Here is a 14,057-nt window from a genome sequence, read left to right on the forward strand (position 1 = left end):
GCTGTGGGCTTTTTTTCTCTTCTCTTTCTATTTGTTCTAGTTCTGTAGTTAAAGTTTTGAATTTGTCCCTTTCTTCCTTTTTACTGGGTGCATCTATTGCTATAAATTGTCCTCTGAGGACTGCCTTTGCTGTGCCCCAAAAGTTTTGGTATGATATGTTTTCATTCTCGTTTGATTTTAGGATTTTTTTAATTCCATCTCTGATATCTTCTATTACCCAGTGATGTGTAAGCAAGGTGTTATTCAGTTTCCATGTAACTGATATTTTTTTCTTGCTCTTCCTGTTGTTAGTTTCTACCTTGATGGCATCGTGGTCAGAGAAGATACTTTGTATTATCTCAGTGTTTGGATCTTGTTGAAGATTGCTCTGTGGCCTAAGACGTGGTCTATTCTGGAGAACGTTCCATATGCATTGGAAAAGAATGTGTACTTTGCAGCTGTTGGGTGTAGTATTCTATATAAGTCTATGAGCTCAAGTTGGCTGATTGTGCCCTTTAGGTCTTCTGTATCTTTGTTGAGTTTCTTTCTAGATGTTCCGTCCCTTATCAAGAGTGGTGTGTTGACGTCTCCTACTATTATTGTGGAACTGTCAATTTCTCTTTTCAGCTCTGTTAGAGTTTGTTTTATGTATTTGGGAGCCCTGTCATTGGGTGCGTAAATGTTTATTATGGTTATATCTTCATGATGGATTGTCCCCTTAACCATTATATAGTGTCCTTCTTTTTCTTTTATGGTAGATTTTGTTTTAAAGTTTATTTTATCTGAGATTAGTATTGCCACTCCTGCTCTTTTTTTGATAGCTGTTAGCTTGATATATTTCCTTCCTTCTATTTTTAATAAATTTACGTCTTTGTTTCTAAGGTGTGTCTCTTGTAGACATGATATTGATGGATCCTGTTTTTTTTTTATCTGCTCTGTCACTCTCGAACTCTTAATGGGTGCATTTAGGCCATTTACTTTCAGTGTAACTATTGATAGGTGTGAGTTTATTACTGTCATTTTGTGGTGATTTTTTGTGGTGCTGACATTTTCTCTGTTACTCTTACTCTCCTGTGCTGAGTTCCTTTTGTTTGTGGATTTTTTTTTCATTTCTTTTGTTTTTACTCAGACTTTATGTTTTTCTTCTTTATTCTGATGAGTAGTTTGTTAACTTTCTCTGTGGTTACCTTGAAATTTACCCTTATCTTCCTAGGTTTGAAGCAGTCTGTTATTACTTGGTATCGTCTTGCCTCCTCTCCATTAGAAGATTCTATACCTACGCTGTTTATTCCCTCTTTTGTTGTTCTGATGCTGTTGTCATTTACAGATTAAGCTCTCTGGTTCCCTTTTGTAATTCTTTTGGTTTTAGATAGTCCTTGAGAGTTCTTTTCCTAGGTTGGTATCTGGCTAGTACAATCCTGTGTCCTAGATTCAGCCTGTGGTCTGATGTTGTTTGTTTGCAGATTGAAGGACTCCCTTTAATCATTCTTGTAAGTTTGGTTTGGTTTTTACATAGTCCCTTAATTTCTGTTTATCTAGAAATGACCTAATTTCACCATCATATTTGAACAAGAATTTTGCATGGTATATTATTCTTGGCTGGCAATTTTTTTCTTTCAAGGTTTTATATATGTCATCCCATTGCCTTTTTGCTTGCGTGGTTTTAGCTGAATAATCCGAGCTTAGTCTTACTGTTTCTCCTCTATATGTGACTTTTTGCTTTTCTTGAGCTGCTTTCAGAATTCTTTGTCTTTCGTTTTAGCGAGTGTGATTATGATACGCCTTGGTCATTTTCTTTTGGGGTGTATCCTACATTGGGTTCGTTGAGCTTCTTGGATGGTCAGCTTTTCATCTTTCATGATATTGGGGAAGTTTTCTGTCAGCAATTCTTCAATGATCCTGTCTGTGTTTTCTGTTTTCTACCTCTGTTCTGGAACTCCGATCACTTGCAGATTTTTGCTTTTGATTGTATCCCACATAATTCTCATGGTTTCTTCATTTTTCCTTTGTTCTTTTTTCTGATTTTTCCTCAGACAGAGTTGTATCCACGTGTTTGTCTTCAATTTCACTGATCCTCTCTTCCATAGTTTCAAACCTGCTACTCAACCCTTGTATAACACTGTCCATTTCTAAAATTTTGTTGTTTATCTTTTGGATTTCTAATTGTTTTGTATGATTTCTAGTTGTGAATTTATTTTAGCATTTTGTTCCTGTATTATTTTCTTGAATTCTTCCATTTTTTGGCCTGTATTCTCCATGAATTTGTCTGCCTTTTCCATGAATTTGTCTATTTTTTCCTCATTTTTTTCTGCTTTTTGCTTCCACTCTTGGATAATTCTGAATATTAGAGATTTGAATTTCTCTATCAGGTAGTTCTAGTGCCTTTTCTTCTACTGGAAAGTCATCTGGTGTTTTATGTTGGACATCTACTGGAACCTTCCTGTCTTGTTTTTGTATATGTTTTGCTATTGTCTGCTGTCTTTAGGGCAATCAATAGTTATTTTCCTCATTTATTGCTTTGTATATTTGTTTGTTTCATCATACTTTTTTGTTTTATTTGGTTATGTCTGAGCAGGCAGACTTTGTGTTCTTTGCTGTTTGCTAGTCTTCGGGCATGATACTTTTTGCCTACTTCTCCAATAGTCAGGGTCAGTGACTCAGGTATGCTACAGCAGGGCAAGTCCGGCTGAAGGGGAGTTGCTGGGATGTGTTGTTTGTGGCACATACTAGGGCCAACAGGGTGGGCTGGAAATCAGTGCAGGGCAGGTTCCAGTAGGCCATGCCTGTGCTACTTGGGAGTGTGATATTCAGCGCACGGTTCAGGTAGGCAGGAAGGAGGGGGGAGATTGTGATGTTTGGAACTAAGATGGTTATGGGAAAGAGGAGACAAAGGACAGAGGAATAGGGGCCAAAAACATACATGCAAACAAACAAAAAAGAGCGCTAAGGGAGCTTACTTTTGGAATGGAGAGATGAGAGACTGAGAATGGAGAAAAACAAATAGGGGAAAAAAAGAAAAAGGGTAAAAGAAAAGAAAGAATAAATAAAAATTAGAAGGGGGGAAAAAAAAAGAAAAACCCCCAGGGATCCCACTGGTGCAGCTGCTAGGACTGGGGAAGTTATTTCTGGGCCACAAAGTACAGCCTGGCTAGAAAGGGTAGTGGTGTCACACAGCACCAGGTATTCAGGAGACAGAAAGAGAAGGTAACTACAGAGAGACGAGAAACTGGAAATGAAGAAAGACAAAATGGGAAAAAGAGAGAGAAGAAAACAAAGCAAAGAAACAAAAAACAAACCAACAAGCAAAAAGACACCCAAAAAAATAAAATAAGAAAAAGGAAATGCCCCCAGGGATGGTCATTGTGCATCTGCGCAGAGTGAGGGAGTAGCTCTCAAGCCGTGCAGTACTGCCAGGCTAGAAGGGGCTCCCAAGCCAAAAAAAGACAAAGAAAACAAACAAACAAATCAAAACAGAACAAATCAGAACAAACAAACAAACAAACAAAAAAAGCCCCAGGGGTCCCACCAGCATGGTGGCACAGGCCCAGAAGCAGTTTCACGGTCAAGCGGTCTTTTGCAGCCTTTCAGGAAGAAGCAAAGATGGCACACCGAGCCAGGTATTTGAGAGAAAGGAGGGGGAGGTGGTGAGAGTTAATGAAGAAATCTAAGGAAGTGGAAAAAAGAAACACCAGCAGCCAACAAATGGCACTCTGGGAGCCGGCCAGTGGGGGCTGGTGGAATCCAAGTGACACCGGGGTGAAGCTGGTGCTTCCTGGCCAAGAGACTGTGGCTACAGGAAGCAGAGGTCAAGTAGGGGTGAAGAAGGGTGGGGAGTGGGAAAGCATATATCGCTGGTTACCGGTTGTTCTGTCTCCTGCTGGAAACTCCATGAAGCTGCTTTCTCGTACCCCCCGTTCTCCAATCTCCGATAGGAGTCCAAGATGGCAGATCCGTGCTGTGGTAGCTGATAGGGGACCTCTGCATGTATCTGTCCTCTCTCTCTGTTCTCTGTCAGTTTCTTATTCCATTCGGTCCTTGGCCAAGTTCTTTATCTCTTCATTTGATGCTTAGGGTTTCAGGATTAACATGTGTCTCTGTTTGACTTAGTGTTTTCAGATCTTTGCTGTGGAGGGATGGCGTGGTGCTTCTGTCTATAGCACCATGTTGCCCAGAAATCTTGGTCTGGTTTTGGTTCTTTATCTGGTTGTTTTCTGTTTTAGTCCTTAACACTTTTTTACCTAGTATGTACTTATTTCTTTTTCTTTTTTTTCCTTTCAGTTTTTATCCCCCCACCAGAATGTAACTTCTAGGAGGGCAAGAATTTGGGTTTTTTTGACTGTTGTATTCCTTACAAGTAACCAATGTTTGACAACTAGTACGCATTCAATAACCATTATTGATTGAATTTATAGCACTCAGTTGTATTAAAATTACATATGTGATACCTCTTATCTATCATAAAATATAAACATTAGAGGGTCAAGGAAACCATTAATTGTTATTGATTAAGAAGCTGATGATTAAGGAAAAAGGAGATAATCAGTGAGGTATCTTAGAAGGCAACAAGGAGTATCTAGAAACCCAAAGAGAGTTCTCTACTTTAATATGCATTATGTACACTAGTTAAGAGTAGTCTTCCATTATAATAGGGAGAGGAAGGACGTCGACAAGATTAGAGGTAGGAATTTCAGACTCCCCTTATGTTACCTTTCATTTTCTCTGTGAAGTGTGAGAAGAGGCCAAGTGATTACTTGGTGTAAGGTTTAAGGAAAACAGGCAATGGCTGAAATAGTGCTTGTGATCAATGGGTGCAAAATTTAAAAAGGAAGCAGTGATGGCCAAATTGTGAAAGATATTGGGAATATAGTAAATACAATACCCTGGTGGCATAGTGGTTAAGAGTTAAACTGCTACTGAAAAGGTCGGCTGTTCTAATCCACCAGGCGCTCCTTGGAAACCCTGCAGGACAGTTCTATTCTGTCCTGTAGGTTCACTATAAGTCGGAATCGACTTGCTGGCAACTGGTTTTTTTTAAGACTTACGAGCAGTATGTAGAGAAATGTAAAACTTGGAAGAGTCATATATGATATAAAGATTTTTGGGGTCAACGGGGAGTTCCTGGGTGATGCAAATGGTTAAGGGTTTGTCTACTAGCTAAAAGGTTGGCTGTTCAAATCCACCCAGAAGAACCTCAGAAGACAGGCTTGGCAGTCTGCTTCCGAAAGTTCACAGCCTTTAAAACCCTATGGAGTGCAGTTCTACTGTAACACGCATGGGGTTACCATGAATTGGAATCAACTCCATGGCATCTAACAACAACAACAACAGGGTTGTTAACAGGGGCCCTGATAAGGTCAGATAAGTAACATTTAGAAAGGATTGATGGGAGAAGAATAGGAGGTTGAAGTCTGAAAGTTGTATGAATTCTCAGATGTGATTTCATATGTGGAGCAATTCTAGTTGATGATACATGGTCACTGAGAAGGGTATGAAAGGAAAAGGATGATATTTTTTAGGCAAGGACTGTTTTACCAAATAGTCCTTCAACGCTTCAGTGCCTACATTAAAAAAAAAAAAAGATATGGTTCTTCTTATAAAATAACTTTGTATTTAATGGGTAATAGAAGTAAATACATAGATAATAAAAATGTAGTGAAATACAACCTGTATTATAGTAAGAAGAGATGCTTTGGATACAACTAGTTTAGCAAACGCTGATTAAAGGGTAGCCAGCCCTAAAAAGTTCTGATAAAACGTATCTTGTCAAAACAGTCAAAAAATGGCAACAAATTTTAATACAACTGATTGTAAATTAATTTACAATTAAAAATTAGAGAATATTTAACAAATTAGAAAGTTACTTAAGTATAAAAACAATGCGAGGTAACAGTTCTTCTCTGTTCATAATACATCATAATAAATTTTGTAAACTAGATAGGGAGACCAAATTGGTCTCTTTAAAATAATTACTCTTAAGTACTTTAATTTTCAATAACTCAACAAGTAGATTTCTGTATATATCTCAGAAGAACTACAATTATGTCCATTTAAATATGAATTTGTTTGAAGAATAAAATATTTCAGCATTGCCGGCCATTGGATAGTTGATATTGAATAAATTTTGATTGTAATTGTTCTTATTTTTTTCCAGAAACCTCAGCACGGTGCCTAAAATGGTTTGATAGTACTTCTTATAAAATGTATACAGTTAGTTGGAGATTCAGCTGAATTGAAGGACCAATTAATCAAAAATCATGGGGAATTGTAAATAATTACAGAAACTGCTTTTTTTATTTTTATTTTTATTGTGCTCTAAGTGAAAGTTTACCATTCAAGTTAGTTTCTCATACACAAGTTTAACACACATTGCTATGTGACTCTAGTTGCTCTCCGTAATGCAACAGCGCACTACTCCTTTCCATACGGGATTTCCCGTGTCCATTCAACCAGCTCCTGTCCCTTTTTGCCTTCTCATCCTGCCTCAGGATAGGAGCTGCCTATTTAGTCTCATGTATCTACTTGAGCTAAGAAGCAGTGTTCCTGCTTTTTTTAATTCAACAATCTACATGTTCATAGTATTATAATAGGCACAGTTGTTAATAAGATAGCTCTAATAACAATTTGTGTTCAATACAAGGAAGCATAGCGGCAACTGGCAAAGTCTTGTTTCATTCTCATCCCAGGATGCTCTCTGCCAGCGTTCCTCTGCACCACCTGCTACACAACATTGTCAACCACATGCTGTTGGAGTTGCAATATGTCTTCAGGCCACAGAGCAGAAGAGCAGATTTGATATCCATAAAACTTCAAATTTAATCATCATGTCTGATTTTTGGGACTAACATAAAAATAATCATACATTTCAAATCCTTAGATAAAAACTAACTACTAATATAAACTATTTTTCTTTATATCATAAGTTTTAAATTATTGAAATATCTTATCGGAGCTAGGAAATTGTGGTAAGACATTAAAAGAATGCACGAGAAGGGTCTTCTTTCATTAGATTTGTCATGAATCGTTAAACTTGTGGAAAGAATGTGCAATCAGTCCCCACTTATCCATGGTAGTGAGAAGCAGAATATAGACAGTGCTTGCATAATCTAATTGGTTCAACCTCATATAAGCTTTTTCTACTAGCACTCTTAAGAAAATGCAAGACTAAAGATTTTAAGCTTCAGATATGTGAAATAGTGCTTTTCACCATCTAAGTCCTTCTAAAGAAACTGCTTTTGCCAGTATTTTTAAGTCCCCATTCTGTTTTGGTTAAGCAGCTGTGAATATATTCCTTATGACACCAATATGTATTAAAAGGAGATAAGCTTTAAAGAAAGTTAGAAAGATAAAATTGTTGAATTATATTCAAATCCAATTTTATAGTAAAGAACTCATTGACTAATGTTTATCTTGCTCAGTGTCAACTGCAATTTATGCAAAAACCTAATGTGGATCTAAAATGAGTTTTCTGACACAGTAAACTAAAAATATATTCTAATAGAGTCCAGTTGACATTTATGCATTGTTATTTCCATGTAAATATTGATCATCTTGGACTAAATTCCAACCCCGGAATGTATGTTTACTTTCACAATGAAATCTGTCATGGAGGTGAGGGAAAGAAGGAGGAAAGGCAGAAAGGCTGCTTTTCAAATTAAAGTTCTATGCTTTTAATCCATTTTCTTATACAAAGAAAGGAGATATTTTGTTTATGTCCTATGCCAACAAGACTCTAACAAACTGAGTAATACAACAAAGTAAACTCATTCAGGACCTGATTCAGTCAGTAAAAACAATACTAACTAAAGGATTTCAAGTTAAGTTTGGAAAATATTACCACCATACTGGATAGGTTCCTGAAATCTGGGGCCATTTTCTCATCTGGCACTGTGGTCAGAGAAGCATTCCAAGTATAGCACTCAATCCCACCAAGCCCACCAACTTAAAAAAAAAAAAAAACACCCTTCTTGTTCTCGTGAATAAGAGAAGAACCAGACATTTTGTCAATGTATTTGCTATCAGAACAACTTCATGTTCTTATTTGTGTCGGTTTGCAATCTTCGGTTCTGTGTTAAATTTCTTTTTCTCAACCTGGCAACTCTCTCACTCCCTCTCTCTTTTTTTACCCCTGAAAATTTGTTTAGATACTTCATAGGCAGGAAGCTCAGTTTAATCTGAATACTTCTTTATGGTTCCTTTCTGAAAAGGAGGCCAGACTTTCCAGTTTCACTGACTTAGCATGCATAAATTTTCTTTTTAGGAAGCTATTGTTTATGGTATTTACATTTATTAGTATCTGCAATGTTGCCATATAGCAAAATATACCTTTTATTTATTATTCTAATAAAAGAACACCCAGAATGGATTAATTGAACAAAGTATTAAAAACAAAATATTATGTAAACAACTGAATTTTCACCAAAAGTAGAAGATCGTTAAGTCAGTTATGACATGGACCTTTATTGCACAACTTATTAACTTCAGTCTAAGCAATATCTGAAACCAGAAATTTGTTGACTGGACTACTAAACTCCATCTTCCTTTGTTCTAAGCAGTCCAAAATTTTGATAAGAGAAGAGGGACAACAGTGCAAACATTTTAGAGCTGACAGTTGTATGCCATATGCTGTGATTATTTAACAAATGGAACAGCACTTAGATACAAAATGCAGTTTGAACACAAATGGGTTTTTTTTTTTTTAAACAAAGACATTTAAATAGTAACTTCTGAATATTGGATAAAAAAGAAACTAAAACAAAATATTTTCACCTCATACCAAAACTACTTTTTCTACTATGTTTCTTGTCTCATTGAGTATCTTTCTAGCAATGAAAGACAAAATACCAAAAAATCATTTTAGTGTCCTCCTTCAATTTCACCATCAATATCTAATAGTTCTCCATTTTATTTTCTAAACTCTCTCAGTGCATTCCTGCCATCAGTTTAGGGCCTCAATGTCTCTCCCTTAATATATTGCCTGTAGGGCTGTAGCAGTATTCATTGCAATCCATGCCCCTGGATCTGTACAGGCCATAACCTGGGCAGACATACCTATGACCTTGACTATTACAGTAATTACTGCTGCTACTGTAGTCTTGTTAACACCCAACTATCCTCTGATCATTTGTTAGAGTTTTTGTTTGTTTGCGTGCTTTTAATGATAGCAATTATTATGTGTTAGGCTACATGGAAAATAAGAGAAATATAAGACATGATCCCCTTCTTTACAAAATTTATCAAGTGAGGCAAGGCCAAGATGGTGAAGTAGTCATATGCTTCCTGTGGTCCCTCTTATAACAAAGACCTAAAAAAACAAGTGAATCAATTATATATGAAAATCTAGGAGCCCTGAACATCAAAGGCAAAGTTGAGAAATCAGACTAAGTGGCAGAGAGAAGGAGAGATGGTTCAGAAGCAATGAGGAGTTGCCAGACCCGACTCAGTGAGAGCCGGCATCCTGCAGGCTGGGTAGGCTGGCGTGCAAGGTGAGGCAAGCAGTGGCGCTCAGGGGACGTTTTCCACATAAGGAGAGACCAAATGGCAGAGAGTCTACTCATGCCTCCAGAACAAGTGAAAAGCAGCACTCAGTCAGCAAAACGTAACTATATGTGTCTGACCAACTGCATGGATCAAAAAACATCCCCTGTGGGAAAAACCTCTCTCCCATTTACTTGCCACCTCCCTGCTCTGCAATGGATCCTGGGCCAGCTTCAGCAATTGCCAAGTCCCCTGGGCCAAAAGTGGGCCTGTCATGCACCCTGAGCCGTTCTCCTGGCCTTGGAGAAGGAACAAATTAATAAACAAGAAAAAATAATCTGTCGTCTCCCCTAAGCTGGAAAATCAGAGTAGGCACAGCTCTTTTGCCTAGGTATAGGCCTAAAGGGTCCATGGACTTTGAATGCCTTTCACCCCTGCATAGACCTGTGTGGGCCCATTTCAACAGCATAGGCACTCATTACCACAGTGCAACAGGGTATATAACTGAAGTCTAACTTCAACTGTATCATATATATGGTGAAGTGGCAGGTTCATGACATTTGACACTGTTCTGCCCATTAAGCAGGGTCCTCACCTACCCACACCAGGGGCCTGAGGACAGGTGGCTCCACCAATGCCACTTAGCCACCTGAAACAGTGGTCCAAGAATAAGTGATACCTCCCAGTCCTTACAGCCTACAGCATTGGGTGCTCATAGTCTGGCTGCAGAACCCATCAACCTACTTGCTCTAGGGAACACGGACATGCTTTCCTCCCAGACACTCAGAGGCAGCCTTCAGCTCCCTGCCTTGCTCAGCACATGACCCATACTAAAGCTGTGCCTACACCAATCTCCTCTGCCTGTTTAGGACTGTAGGTGAGACCCTGCACCACACACTTGGTGACCAGCTACCTGGACACCTGAGCTGAATTCATACAAGAAAAGTAAATAGACTCCTGGGCCCACATACTTAGTAACAGTTCTAACCAGGACGTTGGAGCTTAAAAGGCGCCAATAATCAAACTAGCTCATACAAACAGCTTATTTGGGCATATCAAAACAAAACAAAACAAAAAGTTAGGGCACAGTAAGCAAACATAAATAAATATAATAACTTATTGATGGCTCGGAGACAGCAGTCAATATCAAATCACATAAAGAGGAAGACCATAATGCCTTCAGTAAGCTCTCAAAATAAAGACTCAAGACATTTTCCAGAGGAAGAGAATTTCTTGGAATTACTGGAGGTAGAATACAAAACATTAATATACAGAACTCTTCAAGAAATCAGGAAGTAGATCATGCAAAATGCAGAACAAGTCAAGCAACATACAGACAAAGCAATAGAGGAACTTAAGAAGATTAAAGAAGAGCATGATGACAACTTTAACAGGCTGCAAGAATCCATAGAGAGACAGCAATCAGAAATCCAGAAGATTAACAATAAAATTTCAGAATTAGTCTCAATAGAAAGTCAAAGGAGCAGAATTGAGGCAATGGAAGTCAGAATTAGTGAGAAGGAAGATAAAGCACTTGGCACCAACTCATTTGAGGAAAAATCAGACAAAAAGAATTTTAAAAAATGAATAAAACCTAAGAATTATGTGGGACTCTGTCAGGAGGAATAACCTAAAAGTGATTGGAGTACCAGAACAAGGGGGGATAACAGAAAATACAGAGAGAATTGTTGAAGATTTGTTGGCAGAAAACTTCCCTGATATCATGAAATATGAGAAGATGTCTATCCAAGATACTCATTGAACCCCACATAAGGTAGATCCCAAAAGCAAGTCACCAAGACATATTATAATCAAACTTGCCAAAACCAAAGATAAAGAGAGAATTTTAAGAGCAGCTAGGGATAAACAAAAAGTCATCTACAAAGGAGAGTCAATAAGACTAAGCTTGGACTACTTAGCAGAAACCATGCTGGCAAGAAGGCAATGGGATGACATATATAAAGCCTTGAAGGAAAAAAAATTGCCAGCCAAGAATTGTATACCCAGCAAAACTGTCTCTCAAATATGATGGTGAAATTAGCACATTTCCAGATAAACAGAAGTTAGGGAATTTGCAAAAACCAAACCGAAATTACAAGAAATACTAAAGGGAGTTCTCTGGTTAGAAAATCAATAACATCAGATAGCAATCAAAGACTAGAACACAGGACAGAGCAACCAGATATCAACCCAGATAGGGAAGTCACAAAAATAAATCAAAGCTAAAACACTGAAAATAAGAAAACAGAGACATCAATATGTAAAAGATGACAACATTAAAACAAAAAAGAGGGACTAAAAAATGTAGTCATAGATCTTTCATATGGAGAGGAAATTAAGGTGATATAAAGAAATAAGAGAGTGGTTTAAACTTAGAAAAATAGGGGTAGATATTAAGGTAACCACAAAGGAAACCAACAATCCTACACATCAAAATAAAAAACAAGAAAAGCATAAAGACTCAGCAAATACAAAATCAACAACGATGAAAAAGATGAAAAGAAAATTCATAAAGAAAAGTGACTCAGCACAGAAAATTAAGTCTAACAAAGAAACTGTCAACAGCACAAAGAAAAAGACTTCAAAATGACAGCACTAAACTCATACCTATTAATAATTACACTGAATGTAAATGGACTAAATGCACCAATAAAGAGACAGAGAGTGGCAGATTGGATAAAAAAACACGATCCGTCTATATGCTGCCTACAAGAGACACATCTTAGACTTAAAGACACAAACAAACTAAAACTCAAAGGATGGAAAAAATATATATCAAGCAAACAACACTCAAAAAAGAGCAGGAATGGCAATATTAATCTCTGACAAAATAGACTTTAAAGTAAAATCCACCACAAAGGATAAGGAAGGACACTATATAATGATTAAAGGGTCAATACACCAGGAGGACATAACCATAATAAATATTTATGCACCCAATGATAGGGCTCCAAAATACATAAAACAAACTCTAACAGCACTGGAAAGAGAGACAGACAGCTCCACAATAATACTAGCAGACTTCAACACACCACTTTTTGGTGAAGGACAGAACATCCAGAAAGAAGCTCAGTCAAGACATGGAAGATCTAAATGCCACAATCAACCAACTTGATCTCATGGACATATACCAAACATTCCACCCAACTGTAGCCAAGTATATTTTCTTTTCCAAAGCACATGGAACATTCTCCAGAATAGACCACATATTAGACCATAAAGCGAGCATTAACAAAATCCAAAGCATTGAAATATGACAAAGCACCTTTTCTGACCATAAAGCCTTAAAAGTAGAAATCAATAACAGACAAAGCAACGAAAAAAAAATCAAACACGTGGAAACTGAAAAACACCTTGCTTAAAAACTACTGAATTATAGACAAAATTAAGAATGGAATAAAGAAATTCACAGAATCAAATGAGATTAAAAACACATGCTATCAGAACCTTTGGGACACAGCAAAAGCAGTGCTCACAGGTCAGTTTATAGCAATAAATGCACACATCCAAAAACAAGGAAGGGCTAAAATCAAAACATTAACCCTACAACTTAAACAAGCAGAAAGAGAACAGCAAAAAATGCCCTCAGGTGCCAGAAGAAAAGAAATAATAGAATTAGAGCAGAATTAAGTGAAATAGAAAATAGAAAAGCAGTTGAAAGAGTTAATAAGACCAACAGCTGGTTCTTTGAAAAGATCAACAAAATTGATAAACCATTGGCCAAACTGACAAAAGAAAAACAGGAGAGGAAGCAAATTGATCCAAATAAGAAATGAGATGGGCAATATAACAACAGACCCAACTGAAATGAAAAGAATCCTAACAGAATACTGTGAAAAATTGTACTCTAACAAATTTGAAAACTTAGAGGAAACAGATAAATTTTTAGAAACTCACTACCTACCTAAACTAGCACAAACAGAGATAGAACAACTAAATAAACCTATACAAAAGAAGAGATTGAAAATATAGTTAAAAACTCCCAACAAAAAAAAAAGCCCTGTCCCTGATGGTTTCACTAGAGAATTCTACCAAACTTTCAGAGAAAAGTTAACACAATCACTACTAAAGGTATTTTAGAGCATAGAAAAGGATGGCATACTCCCAAACTCATCTTATGAAACCAGCATAACTCTGATACCAAAACCAGGTAAAGACACCACAAAAAAAGAAAATTACAGACCAATATCCCTCATGAATATAGATGCAAATATCCTCAACAAAATTCTAGCCAATAGAATTCAACAACATATCACAACAATAATTCACCATGATCAAGTGAGATTTATACCAGGTATTCAGGAATGGTTCACATTAGAAAAACAATTAATGTAATCCGTCACAAAAATAAAACAAAAGACAAGAACCACACGATCTTATCAACTGATGCAGAAAAGGCATTTGACAAAGTCCAACACCCATTCATGATAAAAACTCTCAGAAAAATAGGAATAGAAGGTAAATTCTTCAACATAATTAACAGCATTTATACAAAGCCAATGGCCAACATCATCCTAAATGGAGGGTCTGAAAGAATCCCCCTTGAGAACGGGAACCAGACAAGGATGCCTTTTGTCACCACTCTTATTCAACATTGTGCTGGA

Source organism: Trichechus manatus, unplaced genomic scaffold, assembly GCF_000243295.1.
Source record: "Trichechus manatus latirostris isolate Lorelei unplaced genomic scaffold, TriManLat1.0 scaffold00085, whole genome shotgun sequence".
Classification (NCBI taxonomy): Eukaryota; Metazoa; Chordata; class Mammalia; order Sirenia; family Trichechidae; genus Trichechus; species Trichechus manatus.